This window comes from Sus scrofa, chromosome 5 (assembly GCF_000003025.6).
Source record: "Sus scrofa isolate TJ Tabasco breed Duroc chromosome 5, Sscrofa11.1, whole genome shotgun sequence".
In the NCBI taxonomy this organism is placed as follows: domain Eukaryota; kingdom Metazoa; phylum Chordata; class Mammalia; order Artiodactyla; family Suidae; genus Sus; species Sus scrofa.
The window spans coordinates 90,601,275-90,613,042 of record NC_010447.5 but is presented as its reverse complement, the minus strand read 5'-3'; positions in this window follow the sequence as shown (position 1 = coordinate 90,613,042).

Below are 11,768 nucleotides of genomic sequence, written 5' to 3'. Positions count from 1 at the left end.
AAAGTCACCAGTGATTGTATTAGCCCCCCCCCCAATCCAGTATGGCCTCCCTTTAATTACACCTGCAAAGACTCTATTTCTAGGTAAGTTTCTGGGTGGACATGAACTTGGGGGGATACTAGTTAACCCAATACTAATGGAAAAAAGCATTTGCCTGTGTTTACCGCTCATTTTGCCCAACCCTACTGGATGGTTTGACACTGTAAATGCCTGTCTAGTAATTTCAGGATTGCAAAGTATCTTTTCCTCTGCATAGGTCTGCCTAAAATTACCAGCCTCACATTTTATCCTTGAATCAAGCTGCTTTAGATGTAAAATTACTCACTGAGAAGCCCACACATTAAAGTGTCACTCCTCACAAATACCTTAGTTTGAATTAACGTAACTACTTTTACATGTTGCATACAAAGAAAAGCAACTGTGCGAGGAATCTATCTGGCAAGTGGCTTCCATAACGGAATGGGAATCTGACTGCTTGTGGGTTACAGACAATTAGAATCCAACTGAAGAACTCAATCATTGAAGTGGCCCAGAAAAAGAAAAATCTGGATACCTGATGACTTGCTACCCAAGTCTGACTCATGGACCCAAAGCATCAAAGCCTGTTAAAAGGCAGAATGTGGCTGGGATATACTCCAGTCTACTGGGTAAGGGTCTGCATTTCATCTAAACTCCCCCGGAACTCCCACGTGCACATCTGAGTTGAAAAATGCTGTTTCAGCAAAAGCCTTTTTGAAGTTGAACTGGGAGGGTAGGAAGGGGCTTTAGTTGGGACATGCTTAGAGCACAGGCTATTAGATAGTATCCTAAGGCCTGATCAGGTTGCCAAGAGGGCAGAAGGGCACCTGGGAAGTCTCAGGACGGAACAGGCAAAGAGAGAGGTGCACCAATAACCACCACGGGCAGGACACGCATCCTGGTGCTTCATCTTGCTTAGATTTTCTCTTGCAACGTTCATAAACTACCCAGTGAATTGGGTGCTATCACCACCACGATCACTACTTGATAGACAAGGACACTGAGGTAGCGAGGCTTAGAAATTTACCACCTGACTCCAGAATCCACTTTCTTAACATCTATGTTCTCCCGACTACACAGCATGGGCGTCATGGACAAACCACTGGCAAACTGATTACCTTAACCCTTGATTCACTGTTCACAGCTTTGTCTGAACACGTATTTCAGCTGACATTATTTTGGTAGCCCTGAACAGTGCTGGCACTGACGCATTTCCTTCATTTTAATCAGGTCAGTCAGTTGTGTAGGGAACTCATCCCAGATCCCAGCCCATGCCTGGGGCTCTCAGTCCTGGGTGCACCTCCCACCTCCCACTGACATGTGAACAGCCGGGACCAATCCTAAGCCTTCTGTCTTCCCTCTCACAGGTCTGCCTTCAGGTCGGTGCCTGGGGAGAGGTGACTAATGCTGTGTTTTTCCAAGTCTGTCCTCTTCTGGAGCACCGGAATGACTTATCCTTGCTCAGTCAACCAGTAATTGGGTGTTACACATAAGTGGTAAGGTTTTTAGGCAGATGTGGGATCCAACTGCCTGATGTGATCCTCAAACGGCCCCAACACTTTGCACAATTGTTTTCAATTCAAAAAGATCCAAATTGTATTTGGGATTAATGTTTCTTTTCTTCTCTTTCTTTTTTTTTTTTTTTGGCTTCTTTTGTGTTTTAGGGGAAACAAATTGCCATGGATTTTTTTAATTCATTTACACTTAGCTCCTAAAAATATTGCCCTCAGGATGGCTGTTTGTTTACCATGTCAGAAGTGTTTTATTTGGTTTCCTTTTAGAGAAAATCCACATGCAGCCAAATTTAAGCCGACTAGCATGCCCCAAAGATGTTTGCAAATTTCAGAACTATGTTTCCAAAATACCTTCAGAATGTAAGTGGAGCTCTAAAGAGACATACGAAAGGAAAGGGAATGGAGAATGCATGAGGAGAAGGTGCAGAAACCAGAAAAATAAACATAAAGAAATTCAGGACTTCTATGAAAATATTCATATTTTCTGAGGACTGACTTTTAAGTTGCATCTGAATTATGTTTAATCTCACTATTTTTTTACTCCCACCATATCATGTACATACATACTCACAAACTTAGACATTTAATAATTGTGCATTGATACAACATCTTAAAACTTTTATCGGATTATCGGATTCTGACTTTGAGGCTGAAATAGTCCAGTTACTATTATCCTTTTGTATAGATGGGAACTTGAACCCCAGAAAGGACTTGTGTTTTCCCTTCACTATACAACAAATGTCTGGCAAAATCAGAACTAAAATCTGGCTGTCTTTAGTTCTCAGGGACTTTTTTTTTTTTTTTCCCAGTGACACCCACAACAAGCAGTTGGGCAAAGAGGCTGGAGAAACACTTGAACATGTAAGATTTGTCGAGATAAAATTATCTGTACAAATATTCAGCATTAATGGACTAAGTCATTGCTATAGTCAATTATAGAACATTCATAGATATCTCAATGACTTGCAATAAATAAACCCACTGGATTCCACAATCTCTCAAGTATTAGCTGAAGCTATTACACAGGACGGCAAGAACTGCAGGTAAAAAACTGCTTGTGGCTAGATGACAGCTGTCAAGTTCAAAGAAGGCAGAGCACGCAGGCAGGAAGGCGTATTTCTCTCCTCCCTAAATCCCAAATCCATATGACTGCTTCTCTCTGACCTCTGCTTCCTTTCTAAGCAAAGAATCTAGAACATTCTGCTACATGAGCAAAGAGTACATTTGGTTTAGTGAGTACCTTCAGTAGAGATTTCCCCAAGTTTATTGTAGGTAAGTATTTGGTTGTGAGGTGTCAGGATGTTTTGTTTTGTTTAGGGCTGCCCTTGCCGCACATGGACTAGGGGTCGCATCTAAGCTATAGCTGTCAGCCACGGCCACAGCCACAGTACATCTGAACCACATCTTCAACCTAGGCTGCAGTTCGAGGTGACTCAGGATCCTTAAGCCACTGAGCGAGGCCAGGGATTGAACCAGCATCCTCATGGACACTAGTTGGTTCCTAACCCGCTGAGCCACAACAGGAACTCCTGGTGTGAGGTTTTATGTTTCTCTGGCTGAAAGTTAGGCTATGTTTACTCTATGCTGTAACTGTGGTGTCAGAGGCTAAAATTTCCTTTTGTCACCCTGGTTGTCTCTGAGTTTTCCAAGAGATTCCTTAATTAGAGCCTGCAGCTTTCAGTTCTTCTAGCTGTAATCTCTTGTTGTTTTTCAGGTTTATGGACGGGTGGATAAGGTGCGGGGGAGGGAAGCGTTGTACAGGGTCTCAGTCTTTCGTGGACGCTGAGTTGGATGTCTTGCTTCTCCATGTTGGGCTCTTGGTGAAACTCTAGCAGGTCAGGCTTCGATACAGTCGTTTCCCTTGAGGACAGGTCTTGTGAAAAAGAATGGAGAGCTAAGGGACCACCTCAAGGTCACTATTTTTGTCCTCCCTCTTCGGGAAGCGCACAGGATGTCTCTCTACCTTCTTCTGCACAGTAGGAAGCTGATGGGGCTCCTGGAGGTAAAACTCATACGAGTGTGGGCCTCTCAGGAGTGTTTAATTCTCAAACTTGTCCTCATGGAGCCTCCAGTCGTTATCAGTTGCCGTTTAGGTTTTCCTTCTCTGGTATTGTTTTCTGAAAAGACTTCTGCTCCTGGTGAGTTGTAATTCTCTGTATCCACCTGTCTGTCTAGTTTTAGGGACAGTGGTTTTCCCTGTGACCTCAATTCTCAGAAGGATTTAAGAAGAGCTGTTGGTTTCCAGTTTGTTCAGTTTTGTTCTTGCTGCGTCGATGGGAGTGAAGACTTCTGAGTTTTTATGTGTCAGGCCAGAAACCAGAAGTGCCCCCAAGTTATGTACACAACGTTCCTTTTTCCCAAGCCTCTCCTAAAACTGGACTCTTCCCAAATGGTAGTTGTGATCCTAAGTGAGAAGATCAATAAAACTAACAGGCAATAAGAGTCTGAATTAAACAAACTGAGTGATCTACAAGGCAGGGCCCAATTTTGAAACTGCCTCTTTCTTCTCAAGGGGTTCTGTTTCCAAACAGTACCACTGAGGGTAGCACTGCCCTTTCTAACCCCACTGTTAAAATGGATGATTCTAATACAGAACATTCTATTATGTGCCGATCAACCATTTTTATAGATGGGCCAGTTGTTCAGGGCTGCCTCCTGGAAAGGCAACTGAATTGTTCCATTCTGTAGATATTTGTGTACAAAATGCATTTGCTCCACATTCTTGAGTGTGACATTCATAGGTCAGTGAATGCCAGTGGAAAGGAAGAGGAGAGTGACGCACAGAAGTTACAGAAAGAGGATGTTGAATTTTAGGCAAAGCAGCTGAAAGGAAGCATCATTCAGGTCCCTGAGTTCACCAACAGCCACCTGGGCTTCTACAGAAAGAGAAAGAAAAGAAGGGGGCAAAAGGGCAGAGAAAATAATTTTTGTCTTCTTCCTTCTTGTTTTGGGATCTACAAGAAGGAATGTGAGAGATCTACTTCTCTAAGGTAGTCCTTCTCAAACTGAATAGGCCTCTGAACCATATGTAGAATCTTGTTAAAAGGAAGAGTCTGATTTAACGGATCTGGCACAGGGCCCAAGATTCTGCATCTCAAACACGCTCCCAGATGACGGGGACGGGGATGCTGCTGGTGCTTAGCCCACGTCATGAGGAGCAAAGGCCTTAATGTCCTTCCCTATAGGCCATTTCTCAGCGCCCCCCTCTACTCTCATTTCTGGAAACAACAGCAAACCCACTACCCCTTCCCACCTTATTCCCCGAATCCACCATGTATGCTCTTAGATCAGGATGGCCCCCAGATGCTAGGCTCTTCTCCATTTCTAAGGTCTTAGTTTTCCTTCTAAGCCTCCTTTAAATCCCGTCCTTCACCAAGACTCTTTCAACGACTCAAAGTCTGTAATCAATGTCTCCACTGAGGTCCTACTTGGCCATTTTTTTTGCTAGCATTATGTTATTAACTTTTTTTTCTTTTTTTGGCTTTTTAGGGCCACACCCGTGGCATATGGAGATTTCCCAGGCTAGGGGTCAAACTGGAGCTGCAGCTGCCAGCCTATACTACCGCCACAGCAACTCGAGATCCGAGCTGCGTCTGTGACCTACATTCCAGCTCACAGCAATGCCGGATCCTTAACCCACTGAGCGAAGCGAGGGATCAAGCCTGTGTCCTCATGGATACTGATCAGGTACTGCTGAGCCACAATAGTAACTCCACGCTAGCATTTTATGATCTGGTCAGAAATAAAGCAGAGATATTTTAAGTCAGTTTTATTAAATCATGGGAAATCTGTCTTAATCAATTTCCCACATTTTCCCCAGTCTTGGCATTTCTGACCTGGGTGGTGACTGTCAGTGCGTCCAGTGTGCCGTGAGTGTTTATGTCTGAGGCATGGCCTGTTTTATGTTGGGCGGTGAGAAACGTAAATGCATAATAAGCACTGGGAAAAGTGACCTGCAAAAGTGAAACGCACATCTTGGTTTAGCTGAAATTCAACTCTTGAGTCGTTGGCTCCTGCAGAGCAAAGAATGTATCCTTGGTTGATTTTACCTTAAAGCAAGAACATTCGGGAATTGTGGAGAACAAATGTAACACCTATCTCCTTTCGAGGACAAGGTACATGGAGGCTGTGTGTAACCACACAGGAGGGGTGTGGCAGAAGTTAGGAAAGGATAAGAATTTTTCAAGTTGTTCCCTTATATTAAATTTAGTGATCTAGAAATGTGCAATTAAAAAATCTTTATTGGTGTTTCATCATAAAACAATACACCCGTGTAACAAATTCCCATGATATTCTCCATTAGTATTTTTTTATGGATTTCTCCTGCTGACGTAAATTGTCCTTGGGCAAGCCCAGAGAGTTTTGCTTAGATAAGAATTCTAGTCAAAACTTCCCTGTACCTACTAGCACACAAAGTGTTCTCAGGCTGCAGGTCCCAGAGCGGTCAAGCCTGGAAGCAAGGTTATCACGGAGACACCATGCCCTTATTCAGAAGTAATCCTCTTTATGGCAGCAACGTCTCGAACTGAGGGCAAAGGATGAAGAAAGGAGGAGCTGTAATCAGATGATATCAAAGCTCTGGGCAGGTTCAAGATCTTCTACAAAGTCAGACTTTCCTGTGTGTCTCTCTCAAGGTCTTGAGGATTAGCCTCAAATGTGTTTCTGCAGAAGGAAAGTGTTCAAAAACAAAGCAAAGTGGAGAAGGGTGGGAATGAGGGAGGATTTCAGTCAATGTGAAGCCCTGTGAAAAGATCCCATGTGTGAGTGCATCTGAAACAGTCCAGTGGACGCTTGGGTGAAAAGAAATAGGCGTATAGAGAGGCGTCTGGTAAAAGAGAAGCACGGGGAACTGCTGAGAGAGATGGTGACTGATTAAATAGAAGCAGCCACACATGCACTTGTTTCTCTGAGAATCAGCGGCTGCTGGCTGACAGACACCTTTCTTACGCATGCTCTTCCTCAAGTGATAAGAAGTGAAAAGAGCTCTAGGCAGGACTATTTTGGGTTCCAGACGATCTGTGTTGCTATGAGATCTGAGATTAGTGGTGAGGTTGGTGCCGGATGTTGTCCAGCAGCTGATGGTGAAGCCTCTGAAAGTTAAGCTCGCTTCTCAGAAGTCAGCTGTTGCATGTGGGCTGCGGGAGAAGCTGATTGGATTGTTCTGTTTCTTGGGGTTTCCCCACCCCCAGCTTAGGTGAACTAAAGGGATTAGCAGCCTCAGTCCTGTAAGGACTTTTTTTCGATGGTTGCACCTGTGGCACATGGAAGTTCCTGGGCCAGGGGTTGCAGCAATGCCAGATCTTTTAACCTACCATGCCAGGCCAGGGATTGAACCCATGCCTCCACGGTGGCCTGAGCTGCTGTAGTCATGTGCTTAACCTACTGAACCACAGTGGAAACTCCAAGGATTTTTTTTTTTTTAAGTTATGACATTGATATACTACAAAAGCTCTCCTTGTGTTTCTCAAAGTGCCACTAATTCAAGTGTTGCCCAGCACTAGATGTTGATCATTTTGGAACTATACCAAAGTACCCCCTTTTTTTTTTTTATTATTTGTCTTTTTGCCATTTCTTTGGCTGCTCCCATGGCATATGGAGGCTGCCTTTTTTTTTTTTTTTTTTTTTTGTCTTTTTGTTGAGAATTGCTGTGGTTTATGTCAGAGAATGTTCTGCCTGTGTTTTCCTCTAAGAGTTTTATAGTATCTGGTCTTGTATTAGGGTTCTTAACCCATTTGGAGTTTATTTTGTATGACTTGTTTGAGTCATAAACCACAGCAATTCTCAGATCTACGTCCTCAAGTAATGAAAATAAAAACAAAAATAAATAAATGGGGCCTAATTAAACTTAAAAGTTTTTGCATGGCAAAGGAAACCATAAGCAAAATGAAAAGACAACCCACAGAATAGAAGAAAATATTTTCAAATGAAGTGACTGACAAGGAATTAATCTCCAGAATATACAAATAACTCATACAGTTAAATATCAAAAAAACAACCCAGTCAAAAAATGGGCAGAAGATCTAAATAGACATTTGCACAAAGAAGACATACAGATAGCCAAAAAACATACGAAAAGATGCTCAGCCATCACTAATTCCAGGAGAAATGCAAATCAAAACTACTATGCGGTACCGCCTTATACCAGCCAGAATGGCCATCATCATAAAGTCTACAAATGATAAATGTTGGAGAGGATGTGGAGAAAAGGGAACCCTCTTACACTGTTAGTAGGAATGTAAACCAGTAAAATCGCTATGGAAAACAGTGTGAAGGTCCTTCAAAAAACTAAATATTGAACTACCATATGATCCAGCAATCACACTCCTGGGCATCTATCTGGAGGAAACCATAATTTGAAAAGATACAAGCACCTCAATGTTCATTTCAGCACTATTTTCAATAGCCAAGACATGGAAGCAACTTAAATGTCCATTGACAGAGGAGTGGATAAAGATATGGTACATATATATACAATGGAATATTACTTATCCTTAAAAAATAATGAAATAATGCCATTCACAACAACATAGATGGACCTAGAGGTTATCACACTAAGTGAAGTTTGTCAGTGAAAGATAAACATCATATGATTTTACTTATATGTGGAACTAAAAAAAAGATACAAATGAACTTATTGGCAGAACAGAAACAGACTCACAGACTTAGAAAACAAACTTCTGGTTACAAAAAGGGACAAGTTTGGGGGAGGGATGGACTGGGAGTTTGTGACTGGCCTATGAACATTGAGGTATATGGAATAACTGGTCAGCAGGGACCCACTAATCAGCACAGGGAACTCTATCCAATGTTCTGTGATAATCAATATGGGAAAGGAATCTGAAAAAGAATGGATATTTGTACATGTACAACTGAATCATTTTGTTGTAAAGCAGAAATTATCACAACATTGTAAATCAACTATACTTCAACGAAACTTTAAAAAATAAAAAAAAAAAATTTCATTTGAATTTTTCTGAAAAAAATAAAGATCACTCTTAATCAGAAGACAGAGTACTTAGGACAAGTATTTCAAAAATCAGAATGGTCCCATTCCCCCACTGGTATATGAGGCTTCTGGAACTAGAATCCACTTATTGATGACACAGAGTCTTAGCATCACAGGTTTTCAAGAAGCTCTCTGGGTCACCAAGGAGCCTGTGGGGTCCAACCTGCTTGAAGTGGTATCTGCAGTATCTGCGTGCTTATCCCACCTCAACTTTTACTTCCTTCTTATCCTTCCCCAAACCCACATAATGTGGCAACATATGTAAAGAAACTCCTGCCCACAAAGAAGGAAAAAAAAAAAAAAAAAGAAATTTGGGTTAAGACAGTAGTATGAGTCTCCAGGCCAAAAAGAGATGAGCTGGTGTTTTGCCTTTTATTTTTTTCTTTTTAACTTTTCAAAAATGAGGTGAGTGGCGGCGGTGGGGGGCGGGGGGAGCAGAGGCGGTAATCCTAGGTGCCAGCTTAGTACATATCCCTGATATTAGTGAGCTTTTCTTATGTACTCTGGGCCAAAAGAAATTTACACTAACAGGTGAGTCTGAGTCAAACTCTTCTTGGTGTGGAGTCAAGTGCATTAACCACTGTTAGGCAGCAGAAGAGCCTAAGGGTGCAGCAGCTCTTCCTTTTATTTCTTTACTTTTTCTTTTTTTTTTTAAGGTCACACCTGCATCATATGGAAGTTCCCAGGCTAGGGATGGAATCAGAGCTACAGCTGTGGTCTACACCACAGCCATGGCAACACCATATCTGAGCCACATCTGAGACCTATGGCACACAGCCTGTAGCAATGCCAGATCCTTTACCCACTAAGGGAGTCCAAGAATAGAACCCTTATCCTCATGGACCCTATGAAGGGTTCTTAACCCACTGAGTCACAATGGGAACTCCCAGCTCTTCTTTTTAGATTGAAAACAGAAGATGAAATAGAACACCCTAGATATTTACAGATACTAATATAAGAATCTTCTCTTAAAACCAAAAAAGCCTACAGTAATGAAAGAGACTTGGCTCAGCAATTTCATTTATATAAATTTTCAAAATTTTAGTAAAAAATAAGAGCAATACCAACAGGGTGAAGTGATGGCTAAAAAAACCAATGTGATCTTAGGCTACATAACTAGATGTAGAGCAGCTAAAAATAAGGGGGTTATACTTTTGCTGCTCTTTTTCCTGGTCACAGCGTACCAGAATCTTATACTCTGGTAAGAGATCCACTTTCTTCAAAGGGATATAGACACACTGGATCACAATCTAAGAAGAATGACCAGGATATAGAGAAGGAAGGTTAAAAGAGATCATGTGAGCAACAGCAGAAGATTCTGGAAGATTCTCAGAATAGAGGCACAAATACCTTTAAATATCCAAGGACAAGAAAAGACATCTATGAGGACCAATTACCAATTAACAATACTTATTGAGAATTTCTTACATGTTAGGCACAAGTCAGGTACTACATGCATTAACTTATGAGGAAACAGGCTCTGGAATCGGATTGCATGAGTTTATATCCAAACCCCATCAACTTTGGGCAGTTATTCATTTCTCAGAGGCCTAAGTACTATGCAATCTTGCCAAGGCAGCAAAATATATTTCAACTCAATGAAAGTACTCTCTGGTCCTAAAAATGATGTTACCTTACTCAAAAAGTAGTGAGTTCTCTGTCACTGAAAAAATCATCAGAAGCCCATATAATTACTTGGAGGCTAAGACAGAGGGCAGCTGGTCATCCAGTTTGACTGCATGTGGAAATGTCCTCTGCAATTAGGTGTGGGTCAGTGGCTGAGTTTTGGCCGGTGAAACGTGAGTGAAAGTGGATGAACATGCCATCTTGGCCTGCCCTTTCAATTCCCATGTGCTCTGCACCTTCTTGCCCCATCTGCACCTTCTTGCCCCATCTGCTGGCAGGAAGCGGGAAGACCTTGGTTCTCTAACAGAATGGAGCCACAAGATGGAAGGAGCCTGGGTCCCTGAATGACACAGCCTCCTCCTGCTATCTGCACTGGAACAAAACATGAGTGAGAAATAAACTTCACTGTAATAAAGCCAGTGAAATTTTGAGGTTGATGGTTAAAGTAGTAATTATGTTCTGACTAATACAAACAGTATACTGTGGGCAGAATTTAAGTACTTGATAAGAAGGCGACATACTTATTTTTTTTTTTTATTAAAGTCTACCCACATCGGATATTCTTTGATTTTATAAAGCAAGGTTGATTTTGAGAATATCCCAATAAAGAAACACGCGATCCAATGATTACTATACTCCTGGATAAAATAAAAATCAGAACTCTGAAATAAACAGATTTTTTTGTTTGTTTGTTTTTTCAGGGCTGAACCTGCAGCATGTGAAAGTTCCCAGGCTAGGGGTTGAATTGGAGCTGTAGCCACCACCCTATGCCACAGTCACAGCAACGTCAGATCTGAGCAGCGTCTGCAAACTGCACCACAGCTCATGGCAACACTGGATCCTTAACTCACTGAGCAAGGACAGGGATTGAACCACTATCCTCATGGATACTAATTGGGCTCTGTACCACTGAGCCATGATGGGCACTCCTAAACAGATTCTTAACTCAGAGGTGTCAGAGCAGCAAGGCTCAAGACCAAAACATTTAGAAGTATAAAAATATGAAGAAGAATGATAGGTTTGATCTTCCCGTGGAAATTCATCTCTTCATTGAGTTGCAACCAATCAAACTTCAACCCTACCATGCCAGGCAATCTGTCAGGGGCCAGAAACAAATTTACATAAAATCTGTCAGGGGCCAGAAACAAATTTACAAAGCTCTGTATTTGAAGAGGTCACAGTGACAATGGTCTTCAAAGATGAGAGGGCATAAAAATTCCCTGAGGACTTGTCCAAAATGAGGACTCCTGGACTCACTTCCAGAAATACTAATTCAGAGGTATGGGGAAAGGACCACAAGTCCACATCTAACATAAGGCTTTTCACACAACACAGACTCAGTAAATAGCTTTGAAAAATGAATGGCTGAAATTAATGAATATGCCCAGTGATTCTAATGCAGAAAGCATAGGAAACACCTTCTGGGGAAAGATGGACCATCTGGGAAAAAACTTAATCAGGGATCAATTAAATAAGATGCTTTGGTTCTATAGTTCAAAATGTTCTGGAAAAAAAATCAACACCACTTTTTTATGAAGTTGATACTTGTTTTCTTTGAAAGAAGCCGAATTTAGTATAAAAGTAAGTAAGAAAAAGTCTGGAAC